This window comes from Sus scrofa, chromosome 5 (genome assembly GCF_000003025.6).
Source record: "Sus scrofa isolate TJ Tabasco breed Duroc chromosome 5, Sscrofa11.1, whole genome shotgun sequence".
Lineage (NCBI taxonomy): Eukaryota > Metazoa > Chordata > Mammalia > Artiodactyla > Suidae > Sus > Sus scrofa.
In genome coordinates this window covers 43,379,392-43,394,213 of record NC_010447.5, presented here as the reverse complement: position 1 = coordinate 43,394,213, position 14,822 = coordinate 43,379,392, and positions in this window count along the sequence as shown.

Below are 14,822 nucleotides of genomic sequence, written 5' to 3'. Positions count from 1 at the left end.
CTGTGCAAAGTGAGATAAGTCAGACAGAAAAAGAGAAATACTGTATTATTTCACTTATATGTGGAACCTAAAATACAAAACAAATGAATAAACTAAATAAGAACAGAATTGTAGTAGCAAAATAGTTAGTCACAGGTATGAAATACAGAGCATATGGAACATAATCAATGGTGGAAGACGATAACTAAAATTATGATTATTATGAAATGTACAATCACTATGTTGTATAAAAAGAACCAGCATAGTGCTATGGATCAATTATTCTTCAAAAAAAAAACCAAACTCTTAGAAAAAGACATCAGATTTTTGATTAGACAACGGGTGTAGGGAGAATTGAATGAGAGCAGTCAGAAAGTACAAATTTCCAGTAATACTGTAAATAAGTACTAGGGTTGTGTTGTACAAGATGGTAAGTATAATTAACGTTGCTGTATGTTACATATAAAAGCTGTTAAGAGAGAAATCCTAAGAGTTCTCATCACAAGGACAAAATTCTTTTTCTATTTCTTTAATTTTATATCTATAGGAGATAATGGATGTTCACTAAACCTGTTGTGGTGATCATTCCATGATGTATTTAAGTCAAATCATTATGCAATACACCTTAAACATATACAGTGCTGTATGTAAACTAGATCTCAATAAAATTGGGGGGAACTTAATGGAAAAAATAATAAATAAATAAATAACAGGAATGTAATAGTACAGAACAGTGAATACAGTCAATAATATTACAACTTTGTATGATGCATAATCTATAGAAATATCAAATCACTATGTTGTACAACTGAAACAACTATAATGAAAGTCAATTGTATTTCAATAAAAATAATTAATTGTGATCTTTAATTTTCCAAGAGTGTCTGACTTTGCTTTCAATTATATTAATTCAAAGTGAAGTTGTTTTCTTCTCAAGAAAATAGAGTGATGAATGTTAACCAGACTTACTGTGGTGCTCATTTTGCAAAATATGCAAATATTGAATCATGATGTCATACACTTGAAACTAATATTCTATGTCAATTTTTCACAAAACTCAAACAAAATATTTAAAAAAAAAAAAGTTTGTTTGGAAGTACAAAAGACCCAGAATAGCCAAAGACATCCTGAGAAAGAAAAATGGAGCTGGAGGAATCAGGCTCCTGGACTTCGGATTATACTACAAAGCAACAATCATCAAAACCGTATGGTACTGGCACAAAGACAGAAATACAGATCAGTGGAAAAGGATAGAAAGCCCAGAATTAAATCCATGCACCTACAGTCAACTAATCTATAACAAAGGAGGCAAGAATATACAATGGATAAAAGACAGCTCCTCCAATAAGTGGTGCTGGGAAAACTGGATAGCCACATGTAAAAGAATGAAATTAGAACACTTCCTAACACCATAACAAAAATAAACTCAAAATGGATTAAAGATGTGGATATAAGACCAGATACTATAAAACTCTTAGAGGAAAACATAGGTCAAATACTCTCTGACATAAACCACAGCAGTATCTTCTCAGATCCTTTCCTAGAGTATTAACAATAAAAACAAAAATAAACAAATGGGACTTAATTAACTTAAAAGTTTCTGCACAGCAGAGCAAACCCTAAAGAAAACAAAAAGACAACCCACAGAATGGGAGAAAAACCTTGCAAATGAATCAACTGACAAGGGATTAATCTCCAAAATTTATAAACACCTTCTGCAGCTCCATACCAAAAAAACAAACAACCCCATCCAAAAATGGGCAGAAGATCTAAACAGACAATTCTCCAAAGAAGACATACAGATGGTCAAAACACACATGAAAAGATGTTCACCATCTCTCATTATAAGAGAAATGCAAATCAAAACCACGATGAGGTACCACCTTACACCAGCCAGAATGGCCATCATCAAAAAGTCTACAAACAATAAATGCTGGAAAGGGTATGGCGCAAAGGGAACCCTATTACACTGTTGGGAATGTAAGTTAGTCCAACCACTGTGGAAAACAGTATGGAAATTCTTCAAAAAACTAAAAATAGAACTACCATTTGATCCAGCAATCCCACTCCTGGGCATCTATCCAGAGAAAATCATGACTCGAAAAGACACATGTACTCCAACGTTCATTGCAGCATATTTTCAATAGCCAAGACATGGAAACAACCTAAATGTCCATCCACAGAGGAGTGGATAAAGAAGATATGGTACATAGAGTTACCATCATGGCTCAGTGGTTAACGAATCCAACTAGGAACCATGAGTTTGCAGGTTCAATCATGACCTTCCCCAACAAAGTTGCAAGTTATAGAACAGACCCAAGCTACTGTATCTGTATAGAAGGGAAGTGTCCTGTGGGTGAAAGAAGCACAAAAATCCTTTGGCTCTGAGCAGTCAGTCTCACATAAACAAGCAGTGCTTCCAATGTTTCTGTTTGCTGGGCAACAGCAAGTTATAGAACAGACCCAAGCTACTGTATCTGTATAGAAGGGAAGTGTCCTGTGGGTGAAAGAAGCACAAAAATCCTTTGGCTCTGAGCAGTCAGTCTCACATAAACAAGCAGTGCTTCCAATGTTTCTGTTTGCTGGGCATTAATTTGCATAAATACCATTGCAGCCCTATTTCTAGGATAAGGAAATATATTAGCTTTCTGTTGTTATTTCTTAGGTGAAAAGCAGAACTATGAGTATCCTTTTGCACATAAAGAATTCTGAATTATTCTTAATTTTTTTGATAAAAGTGAGGGTTCGAATTTATAGAGCCACACAATTTCATTACGTGCCGGTTAATGAATGCCAGTTCTTCTGTGATTGTATCTAACTCCTCCTTTTTTCTCTTGAGAAGACTCTTTAATCTTGCTAGGCTAAACAACAAAAATAAATGACAAAATTGCTTACAATGAATTTCTGGGGATCAGTGCTATGCATTTCATTTTGTCAGCAAGCCATATCTTCCCACTAGTAGAATTCATAGTAGAAAATTTGTGAGTAATTTGTTTTGTTGATGATTTGTTTTAAAAAGAGAGTGAGACCTGGCAGCGCAGAGATTTTCAACAAATAACTGAGCTTCTTAAATTTTATCAAGGTGATTATTAAGCAAGATGATTATTTGGAGAGTAACGCACAAGTCAATGAGTTAAAAATAAATGTTTTAGTTAATAAGCATAGCTGGTTCTACTACACCTCCCTGCCAAAAGTAATTGCTTTTGGAGTGATTCCCAATGACTTCCTTTATGCCTTAAAAAAATTGCATTGCTGCCAGCTTTTCAAGTAGTATTTAAACAATCTATTAGCAATATAGATCTGAATTCAAAAGAACTAGAAGATAGCTGGTGTCTACCAGTTTCCATTTAGAATGAATGTATTTTAAAAGGGGCTACCATTTGGTTTAATAACCATGACTCTACAACATTGAAGACATCCCCTTTAGTTCTATTTTTATTTTCTTTCTTTTTCAACTTACTTGGACTTCAGAAGATTTTTTTTTTTTGAACACTCACAATGAATGTATTTAAAATATCTATCCAAAAAAAGTGACTGAGATTACATCTTTCAAGAAAAGATTATTCTGTATGTTAGCCTTTTTTCAATAAGACCAAAAAGAGAGTTTAAAATCAAAATGGGAGTTCCCGTCGTGGTGCAGTGGTTAACGAATCCGACTAGGAACCATGAGGTTGCGGGTTTGATCCCTGGCCTTGCTCAGTGGGTTAACGATCGGGCATTGCCGTGAGCTGTGGTGTAGGTTGCAGACGCGGCTCGGATCTCGCGTTGCTGTGGCTCTGGCATAGGCCGGCAGCTACAGCTCCGATTAGACCCCTAGCCTGGGAACCTCCATATGCCGCAGGAGCGGCCCAAGAAATAGCAAAAAGACCAAAAAAAAAAAAAAAAAAAAAAATCGTAGTTCCCGTCGTGGCGCAGTGGTTAACGAATCTGACTAGGAACCATGAGGTTGCGGGTTCAGTCCCTGGCCTTGCTCAGTGGGTTAACGATCGGGCATTGCCGTGAGCTGTGGTGTAGGTTGCAGACGCGGCTCGGATCTCGCGTTGCTGTGGCTCTGGCATAGGCCGGCAGCTACAGCTCCGATTAGACCCCTAGCCTGGGAACCTCCATATGCCGCAGGAGCGGCCCAAGAAATAGCAAAAAGACCAAAAAAAAAAAAAAAAAAAAAAAAATAAATCGTAGTTCCCGTCGTGGCGCAGTGGTTAACGAATCTGACTAGGAACCATGAGGTTGCGGGTTCAGTCCCTGCCCTTGCTCAGTGGGTTAACGATCCGGCGTTGCTGTGAGCTGTGGTGTAGGTTGCAGACGCGGCTCGGATCCCGCGTTGCTGTGGCTCTGGCGTAGGCCGGTGGCTACAGCTCCGATTAGACCCCTAGCCTGGGAGCCTCCATATGCCGCGGAAGCGGCCCAAAGAAATAGCAAAAAAAAGACAAAAAAAAAAAAAAAAAAAAAAATCAAAGTGAATGAGTTCTTGTCGTGGCTCAGAAGTTAATGAATCTGACTAGCATCCATGAGGTTCAATCCCTGGCCTGGCTCAGTGGGTTAAAGATCTGGGGTTGCCGTGAGCTGTGGTGTAGATCGCAGATGCGGCTGAGATCCCAAGTTGCTATGGCTGTGGTATAGGCCAGCAGCTACAGCTCTGATTGGACCCCTAGCCTGGGAACCTCCCCGTATGCCACAGGTGCAGCCATAAAAGCCAAAAAGCCAAAAAGCCAAAAAAAAAAAAAAAAAAAAAAAGGGAATATTGTTGCACAAGCTGCAAATAAATATCCCATGGTTTAAGCTGCAGCTAGATATAAAATAAGAAAATGTTCCTGTTGCAATTCTGTTTTCCATTTCCCTAATTTTTTTTAAAAAGTGTATATGATAGAAAATGTCCAATCTATACAGAGGTAGAACAGTATAACGACTGTCATCTACCCAGCTCCCACCATCATCAGTCAACCCAGCTTCCACCGTCATCAATCAGCAAGTATACAAGCTTGTCGCATCTCTATTTCCACCATCCCACTTCACTCCCACAGAATTATTTTAAAGCAAATTCCAGACAATACATCATCTCATAAGTGTTAACATGAATTTCTAAAAAACAAGAAATCTTTAAAAGTATTACATATATACATTTATTACCTTAAGAAATTAATGATAAGAGTTCCCTTTGTGGCTCAGTGTTTAACAAACCCAACTAGGATCCAAGAGGATGCAGGTTTGATCCCTGGCCTCAATAAGTGAGTTAAGGATCCGGTGTTGCCTCAAACTGTGGTGTAAGTCACAGACATGGCTTGGATCCTACATTGCTGTGGCTGTGGTATATGTCGGCAGCTATAGCTCCAATTAGACCCCTGGCCTGGGACTCCCATATGCCACAGGAATGGCCCTATAAAGCAAAAAATTTAAAATTTAAAATTAAAAAAAAAGATCTTGTATACCATCATATATCCAATCAATATCTAAATTGCCCTGATAATTTTCTTGTAAATGTCCCTTGACAGTTGTTTCTTCAAATCAGGATCTAAACAAAATCAACCCACTAAAGTTTTCTTGAGAAGTCTTTTAAGTCCTTTTAAATCTATAGTTTCTCTTACTTCCTTTTTATTTTTCATTGCAATATGCCCACTGATGTAACTGTGTCATTTGACCTGTAGTTTCTCACATTCTGGATTTTGACAATTGTATCTACAGATTATTAATTGACTTGTGTTTTTGTTTCCTGTGTTTGCTATAAACTGCAAGAGGCTAAAACTAGAGGCTTGATCAAATCAGCCTCTGATTGCTTTTTAGACATGAATACTTCATAGCTGGTTCATTGTACTTCCATCAGGAGAATGTGGTTCTCTGCTGTGTGGTGCTAAAATTGGTTCTGGTGTTGTCAGCCTGATCCATCTTTATCAGCTTTTTACCTACTATTTTAGCAACACTGTTGATCATTCCCCTAGATCTATTATTTCAAGAGGAAGAGAATGTAATTTTTTAAAATGTACTTTAAAAAGTCAGGCTGTGGGTGTGAGCCAAGCTGAAGGTGTGATGTGTGCCATCTTCCTATAAACTTTGATCATCATATAGGCACTTAGCTCAGCCAGGAGACTGTGCAAATGTAAGCCTCCTGCAAATGCAAGGATAACCCAGGCCCAAGCCCAAAAGGGAAAAAAAGCAACAGTCAAGCCTTCAGCCTTTGCTATACCATTTGCACTTTTAACTTTTTACAAATAATATTTGTAGGAGAAATAGAGAAGCACCACTGAAATATGTCCATCCTCAGGGTCACTCCTTTCAGCCCATTTATCCATTGAGGTTTGAGAGTAGGGGGAATGAATAAACCTTTGTGTTGATGATTTTCCTTTTCCAGCCTTGGAGGGACAGGAGAGAAAGGGCAGAGATCAGGTGGAAGGAGCTGGGAAGGGTGTTCCAGACCAATACCTACTGGTACATTCAGCTCAAACTGACTTTAGTCACCAAAACCTTTTTTTTCAACTGAACTTTGTATGACCAATAAAAGAATCAAACTCAATAGCATTATGAAATGTGGGGAGAGTTCTGTGGAGGCTCAGTGAGTTAAAGATCTGGTGGTGTCACTGCTATGGCTCTGGTCACTGCTGACATGGGCTGGATTCCTGGTCCAGGAACTTCTACATGACATGGGCGCAGACCAAAAAAAATTTTAAGGAAAGATGAAATATTGAGGATTAAATATGAATTATTAGAGTCTGGCCTTAGCTTATGGTTTGTGGTTTGACATGCCTGCTATATTGCACTTGATCTGTGGGAGCAAATGTATTAGAGCCCTGGACTGATATGTCAGTAAGGATTTTCCTTGACTCCCTCCCAAGTAGTTAAGGAGAAGGCTGAGCCCCACAGGTTGTCTATTGGTCAGATATGTTAAATATGAACTTTCTGGAGTCCCGTTGTGGCACAGTGGAAATGAGTCCGACCGGGAACCATGAGGTTTCGGGTTTGATCCCTGGCCTCGCTCAGTGGGTTAAGGATCCGGCATTGCCCTGAGCTGTGGTGTAGGTCACAGATGAGATTCAACTCCAATCTGGCCTTGCTGTGGCTGTGGCATAAGCTAGCAGCTGCAGCTCCAACTGGACCCCTAGCCTGGGAACCTCCATTTGCCACAGGTACAGCCCTAAAAAGCAAAAAGCAAAAAAAAAAAAAAACAAAACAAAACAAACAAACAAACAAAAACTTTCTGATAGCATAGAATCCACACAGGCAAGCCGGTCTCTTCCCAAAGAGTTTTTGGTAAATGTGATGACTGAATAAAAACTTCCTCCTCTGAAGGTCAATCACCTTTGTGTATGTGTGGAATTTGTTTCAATGGCTCGTTATTGCAGCATGAAAGAAAAAACAGGAAAGCATTCCAGTAGGATTAGAAGAAAGATTTAGTCCTTTTGTGATGGCTTTCATTTTTAAAATTCTTTGCAAATAGTACTAAACTGTCTGGAAATCCGTGGAGACTAGTTCCTCTATGCATTTTATTCTTTCAGAGTTTAGAGAAAGAAATGTAGCTTCTACCTCATGTTTTTGTGCCTGGCTTCTCTCTTCTCCAGGTCCATTTATACACTGGATGCCTTTAGAACTCAGAGTCTCCTACTGCCTCTCAAGGGGGGGAGAACTATATTTTCTGTGTGATGATTAATTACTAAGGACATGATCCTAAGGATGCTGACTCTGGGACAAGGAACAGTGAAGGTAAATGCTTGCGAAAGTAGAACCTCTGCTTTATGGGCATTTTTTTTCCCAATAAAAAGGAACAATGGATGAGATACATGAAAAAATCATCAATACAGTCATTGCAACTCTTGACCTAGAATATTTCCAAGTGATATGTGGGCTCTATTGGTAAGAGTTTCTTTGAAGTGATCATATAATCTCAGCCACGTACTTAAATTTTGAAAGAGTATGTATGTATGCATTTTTTGTTTGTTTTGCTTTTTGCTTTTTTCTCCAATGTCATTTTTTAAATTTTTTTAAATTTTTTATTTTTGTTTTATTTTTCTTAGAGTATAATTGATTCGTGATGTTCTGTCAATTTCTGCTGTACAACATAGTGACCCAGACATATATATATACGTTCTTTTTCTCATTCTATCTTCCATCATGTTCTATCTCAAGAGATTATATATAGCTGCCTGTGTTATACAGTAGGACCTCATTGCTTATCCATTCTATGTGTAGTAGTTTGCATCTACTAACCCCAAACTCCCAGTCCATCCCATTCTCTACCCCTTTCCCTTGTCAGCCACAAGTCTGTTCTCTATGTCTGTAAGTCTGTTTCCATTTTGCAGATAGGTTTATTTGCGCCTTTTTTCTTTTTTTTTTTTTTTTTTTTTTTTTGCTTTGTAGTGCCAACTCTGTGGCATATGGAAATTTCCAGGCTAGCGGTTGAATCAGAGCTATGGTTGCATCTTCGACCTACACCACAGCTCATGGCAACACCAGATCGTTAACCCACTGAGCAAAGCCAGGGATTGAACCCACATCATCATGGATACTAGTCAGGCTTGTTAACTGATGAGCCACAATGGGAACTTCCTATTTGCACCATATTTTAGATTCCACATACAAGTGATAGTATATAGTATTTGTCTTTCTCTTTCTGACTCAATTCACTTAGTATGAGAATCTCTAGGTGCCTCAGTGTTGCTGCAAATGGCATTATTTTGTTTGTTTTATAAGTACAGTTGAATACTAAGTGGAAAAAAAATTTATAATTAAGTGACCAAACATATACATAGAGATATAATAGAGTTTGGAGGATGATACAAAATAGTTCTTTTACTCTATCCTTGAGCCCACATTCAGTTGTACCTAATCCACCTTGACTGATAAACAGGGAGGATTATTCTTTGGAGTCTCACACTTCTTGCTCCTCATTCACTCAATTTGGATTAAGTACTTATAACAGGCTAATGCACTGTTTCAGCTGATTGGACTAGAGCAACAAACCAAAAAAAAAGGCTCTACCCTTATTGAGCTTACCATTGAAATAAACAAGCGTGAGGAAGGAGACAAGATGGCGGAAGAGTAGGGCTACACGCTCGCCCTCTCCCACAAACACAACAAAAAAAGTACATCTACAGGATAAATGACTCGCACAGAACAGCAACCAATCGCTGGAGAAGAACCTAAACTCCAATAACGGCAAGAAGTTCGTGACATTACTAGGTAAAACAAGAGAAAAGAGGAGAGTGAGATAAGGTGAATCCGAGCTGGATGGGTGCTCCCGAAAGGGAACTGAGGAGGAGAAAGGGATCCTGCACCCTGGAAAGTCACCTACTCGGGGGAAAGATCAAACAAACCAGAGGAATCTCCAGATGCAGAGAAGAGTGTAGCAGTAAGTTGGAGTTCTGAAAAGCAGATTGAGAACCGAATACACCATCTGAACTACAGGCACAGTCACCAAAAATTGAGACGCCTGGGTGGGGGCTGGGCACTGAGTCCTCAGCTCCAGAGGTTAGTCCCCAGGAAAGGGCTGGGGGGTGTGGGGTGGAGCAGAGACTGCTTGGGAGGTCTAGAAACTGGTCTGTCAAGTTTGACGGGGCAGAGACTGCCTGGGAGACTAGAAAACAAAGCTGTCGCAGAGAAAGGGAGCAATACTCTAGGGGCGGGGAAGTGGAAAGCCACATCAGAGGGAACCTGAAGAAGAGCCTGGTCTGCGCCCATGCTGGGGAGGGGAGAGAAGAAGGGGTGGGTCCTCATAGAATACTCCCCATGCCACAGCAAACTTACAGGCCCGCTAGCTAGCTGAAAGCTGTGCTTCCCAGTGCATCCCCTCCCCCCACCCCCACCACGCCCTACGCACTCACAGACCTGGGACTGCCTGCCATCTGGGAGGGCTGGCCTCAACAATTGCCTGAAGCCTACCACCGCAGGGGCTGTCCCTGCACAGGCCTGCTTGCCCTTTGGAGGGGCTACACTTCCACAGAGCAGCACCAAACACCACCAGCCCCCTAGAAAAGGCCTGCAGCCCAGAAAAGCTAGAACAAGCCTAGCCAGGCCGTGAAAAGATCTGCCTGATTCTCGGACGGTCTTTCTGAGTCAGGCTGCCCTGGGGAGGAGCCTATTGGGTTTTCAGCAGCCCAGGTGTCCGCCAAAGCCCTCAGGGGGTGCCACACTCAGGCAGAAAAGCTGCAAAGGACTGCCAGGTCTCTGCAGGACCCCATGCAGCCCAGAAAAGCTATAACAAGCTTGGCCAGACTGTGAAAAGATCTGCCTACATTCTCAGGCTGTCCTTCTGAGGTGGGCTGCCCTAGGGAAGAGCCTCTTGGTTTCTCAGTGACCCAGATAGCTGCTACAACCCTCAGGGGGTACTGCACTCCTGAGGAACAGATGCCCAACACCGCCAACCCCCTACAAGAACCCCACAGCATAAAAACACCAGAGCAAGCTCTGCCTGACCAAGTGAAATCTGCTACCATCGTGGGGTGGACCTCCCAGTCCTGTCTGCACTCAGGAAGTCCTCCTTTGCTTCATAGAGACCCTGTTAGCCCCATCAACACTCCAGAAAAGCCACACTGCCTCAAAAAAGACTGACCAACAACGCCAGCCCTCAGGAAACATTCCACGGCAGTGACAAAGCAAACACTGCCTGGTCACAGAGAGTACAACTCCCTCAGGAAAAAGAAAACAACAAGCAAGATGAAGAAGCTGAGAAACCACCCCCAGTCAAACAAACAGGAGAACGCACCTAAAACAGTCAACAATGAAACAGATCTCTGCAGTCTGACAGACCTGGAGTTCAAAAGAGAAATAGTGAAAATACTGAAGGGATTAAGAGAAGATATGAACAGTAATACCCTCAGAAAGGAGCTAGAAAATATAAGGAGGAGCCAAGAAAAACTAGAACATTCATTTGCAGAGATGCAAACTGAACTAAGGGCAGTAAAAACCAGAATGAATAATGCAGAAGAACGAATCAGTGATGTGGAAGATGGAATAATGGAAATCACCCAATCAGGTCAGCAGACAGAAAACCGAATCAAAAAAACTGGAAAGCAATATAAGAGACCTATGGGATACTATAAAGCAGGCCAATCTACGCATAATAGGAATTCCAGAAGGAGTAGAAAAAGATAAGGGGATGGAAAATATATTTGAAGAAATTATCCCTGGAAACTTCCCAAATCTAAAGGATACTGGGTTCAAGATACAAGAAGCACAGAGGGCCCCAAACAAACTGAACCCAAATAGACCCACACCAAGACACATAATAATAAAAATGGCAAAAGTTAGTGATAAAGAGAGGATCCTAAGGGCAGCAAGAGAAAAGCAGAATGTTACCTACAAGGGAATCCCCATAAGAATATCAGCTGATTTCTCTACAGAAACACTTCAGGCCAGGAGGGAATGGCAAGAGATATTTAAAGTGCTAAAAGGAAAAAATATGCAACCTAGAACACTCTATCCAGCAAGAATATCATTTAAAATAGAAGGGGAAATAAAAATTTTTTCCAACAAGCAAAAACTAAAAGAATACAGCAACACAAAACCCAGGTTAAAAGAAATATTGAAAGGGCTTCTCTAAACCAAAAAGAAAGGAAGGAAAGGGAAGAAAAAAGAAAAGAAAAAAAAAAAAAAAAGAAGAAGAAGAGGAAGAACTAGGACCGAGGAAACTGCAATCAGAGAGCAGTCACGCAAATAAGCCAGCATACAGATTTAATCATGAACATGCTTCAAACAAAATAAAATTAAAAAGAAAAAAATAAAAAAAGAGTCATCAAAACCATAAAATGTGGGCAAGGGATGTTAGGAATTAAATAACCCTTTTTGTTTATTTGTTTGTACGTTTCTCTTCTTAATTTTAATATAGTAATGAAGTGTTTGAACTTACAGGACCATCAGGCTAAAACACACAATTATATGAAGGGGTTAGCATACTTAAAAAACAGGGCAACCACAAGCCAAAACCAAATATTGCACTCGCAAAAAAATGAAAAAAAAAAAAAAAACACTCAAGCATCTAATAACAGGAGACCATCCAACCAAAAAAACGAGAAAGGAAGAATGGAGAACCATAGAATCAACTGGAACACGAGGTTCAAAATGGCAATAAATAATAATCATCTATCAATTATCACCTTAAATGTCAATGGACTGAATGCTCCAATCAAAAGACACAGAGTGGCTGAGTGGATAAAAAGGCAAAAACCTTCAATATGCTGCCTACAAGAAACTTACCTTAGGACAAAGGATACATATAGATTGAAAGCGAAAGCATGGGGAAAAATATTTCACGCCAATAGACATGACAGAAAAGCAGGATTTGCAACACTCATATCAGACAAAATAGACTTTAAAACAAAAGACATAAAGAAAGACAAAGAAGGACACTACTTAATGATTAAGGGATCCATCCAAGGAGAGGATGTTACTATCGTCAACATATATGCCCCAAATATAGCAGCACCCAGATACATACAACAAATATTAACAGACATAAAGGGAGATATTGATGGGAATACAATCATAGTAGGAGACCTTAATACCCCCCTCACATCAATGGACAGATCCTCTAGACAGAAAACCAATAAAACAAGAGAGATCCTAAAGGAAACAATAGAAAAGTTAGACTTAATTGATATCTTCAAAACATTACATCCAAAAAAAGCAGAATACACATTCTTCTCAAATGCTCATGGAACATTCTCAAGAATCGACCACATATTGGGACACAAAGCTAACCTCAATAAATTTAGGAGCATAGAAATTATCTCAAGTATCTTCTCTGACCACAATGCCATGAAATTAGAAATCAACCATGGGAAAAGAAATGAGAAAAAACCTACTCCATGGAGACTAAACAACATGCTACTAAAAAACCAATGGGTCAATGAGGAAATCAAGAAGGAAATTAAAAACTACCTTGAAACAAAGGATAATGAAGACACAACCTCTCAAAATCTATGGGATGCTGCTAAAGCAGTGCTCGGAGGGAAATTTACAGCAATACAGGCCTTTCTCAAAAAAGAAGAAAGATCCCAAATTGACAACTTAACCCTCCACCTAAATGAATTAGAAAAAGAAGAACAAAAAAGTCCTAAAGTCAGCAGAAGGAAGGAAATTATAAAGATCAAAGAAGAAATCAATAAAATAGAGACTCAAAAAACAATAGAGAAAATTAATAAAACCAAGAGCTGGTTCTTTAAAAGGTAAACAAAATTGACAAACCCCTGGCCAGGCTCACTAAAAAGTGGAGAGAAAGAACCCAAATAACCAAAATTATAAATGAAAAAGGAGAAATCACAACGGATACAGCAGAAATACAAAAAACCATAAGAGAATACTATGAACAACTGTATGGCAACAAGTTTGACAATCTGGAAGAAAAGGACAATTTTCTAGAATCTTACAGCCTGCCAAAACTGAATCAAAAAGAAACAGACCAACTGAACACACCGATCACTAGAAATGAAATTGAAGAGGTCATAAAATCACTCCCTACAAATAAAAGTCCAGGACCAGATGGCTTCACAGGTGAATTCTATCAAACATATAAAGAGGATCTGCTGCCCATCCTCCTTAAACTCTTTCAAAAGGTTGAAGAAGAAGGAATACTCCCAAAGACATTCTATGAGGCCACCATCACCCTCATTCCAAAACCAGGCAGAGATACCACCAAAAAAGAAAACTATCGCCCAATATCATTGATGAATATAGATGCAAAAATTCTCAACAAAATCTTAGCCAACCGAATCCAACAACATATCAAAAAAATTATACACCATGACCAGGTTGGGTTCATCCCAGGTTCACAAGGATGGTTCAACATACGCAAATCAATCAACATCATACACCACATTAACAAAAAAAAAGTCAAAAATCATATGATCATCTCAATAGACGCAGAGAAAGCATTTGACAAAGTCCAACATCCATTCATGATCAAGACCCTTGCCAAAGTGGGTATAGAGGGAACATTCCTGAATATAATCAAAGCCATTTATGATAAACCCACAGCAAATATAATCCTCAATGGGGAAAAGCTGAAAGCCTTCTCTCTCAAATCTGGAACAAGACAGGGATGCCCACTCTCACCACTGCTCTTCAACATAGTTTTGGAAGTCCTAGCCACAGCAATTAGACAAACAAAAGAAATAAAAGGCATCCATATAGGAAGAGAAGAGATAAAACTGTCACTGTATGCAGAGGACATGATACTATACATAGAGAACCCTAAGGACTCAACCCCAAAACTACTTGAACTGATTAATAAATTCAGCAAAGTTGCAGGATATAAGATGAACATTCAGAAGTCAGTGCAATGAAACATTAGAAAAGGAATACAAAAATATGATACCTTTTAAAATTGTACCTCACAAAATCAAATACCTCGGAATACACCTGACCAAGGAGGTAAAGGACCTATATGCCGAGAACTATAAAACTTTAATCAAAGAAATCAAAGAAGATGGAAAGAAATGGAAAGATATTCCATGTTCCTGGATTGGGAAAATCAATATTGTAAAAATGGCCATACTACCCAAAGCAATCTACAGATTCCATGCAATCCCTATCAAATTATCCAAGACATTCTTCACAGAACCAGAACAAACAATCCAAACATTTAAATGGAACAACAAAAGACCCAGAATCACCAAAGCAATCCTGAGAAACAAAAACCAAGCAGGAGGCATAACTCTCCCAGACTTCAAGAAATACTACAAAGCCACAGTCATCAAAACAGTGTGGTACTGGTATCAAAACAGACAGACAGACCAATGGAACAGAATAGAGAATCCGGAAATTAACCCTGACACCTATGGTCAGTTAATCTTTGACAAGGGAGGCAAGAACATAAAATGGGAAAAAGAAAGTCTATTCAGCAAGCATTGCTGAGAAACCTG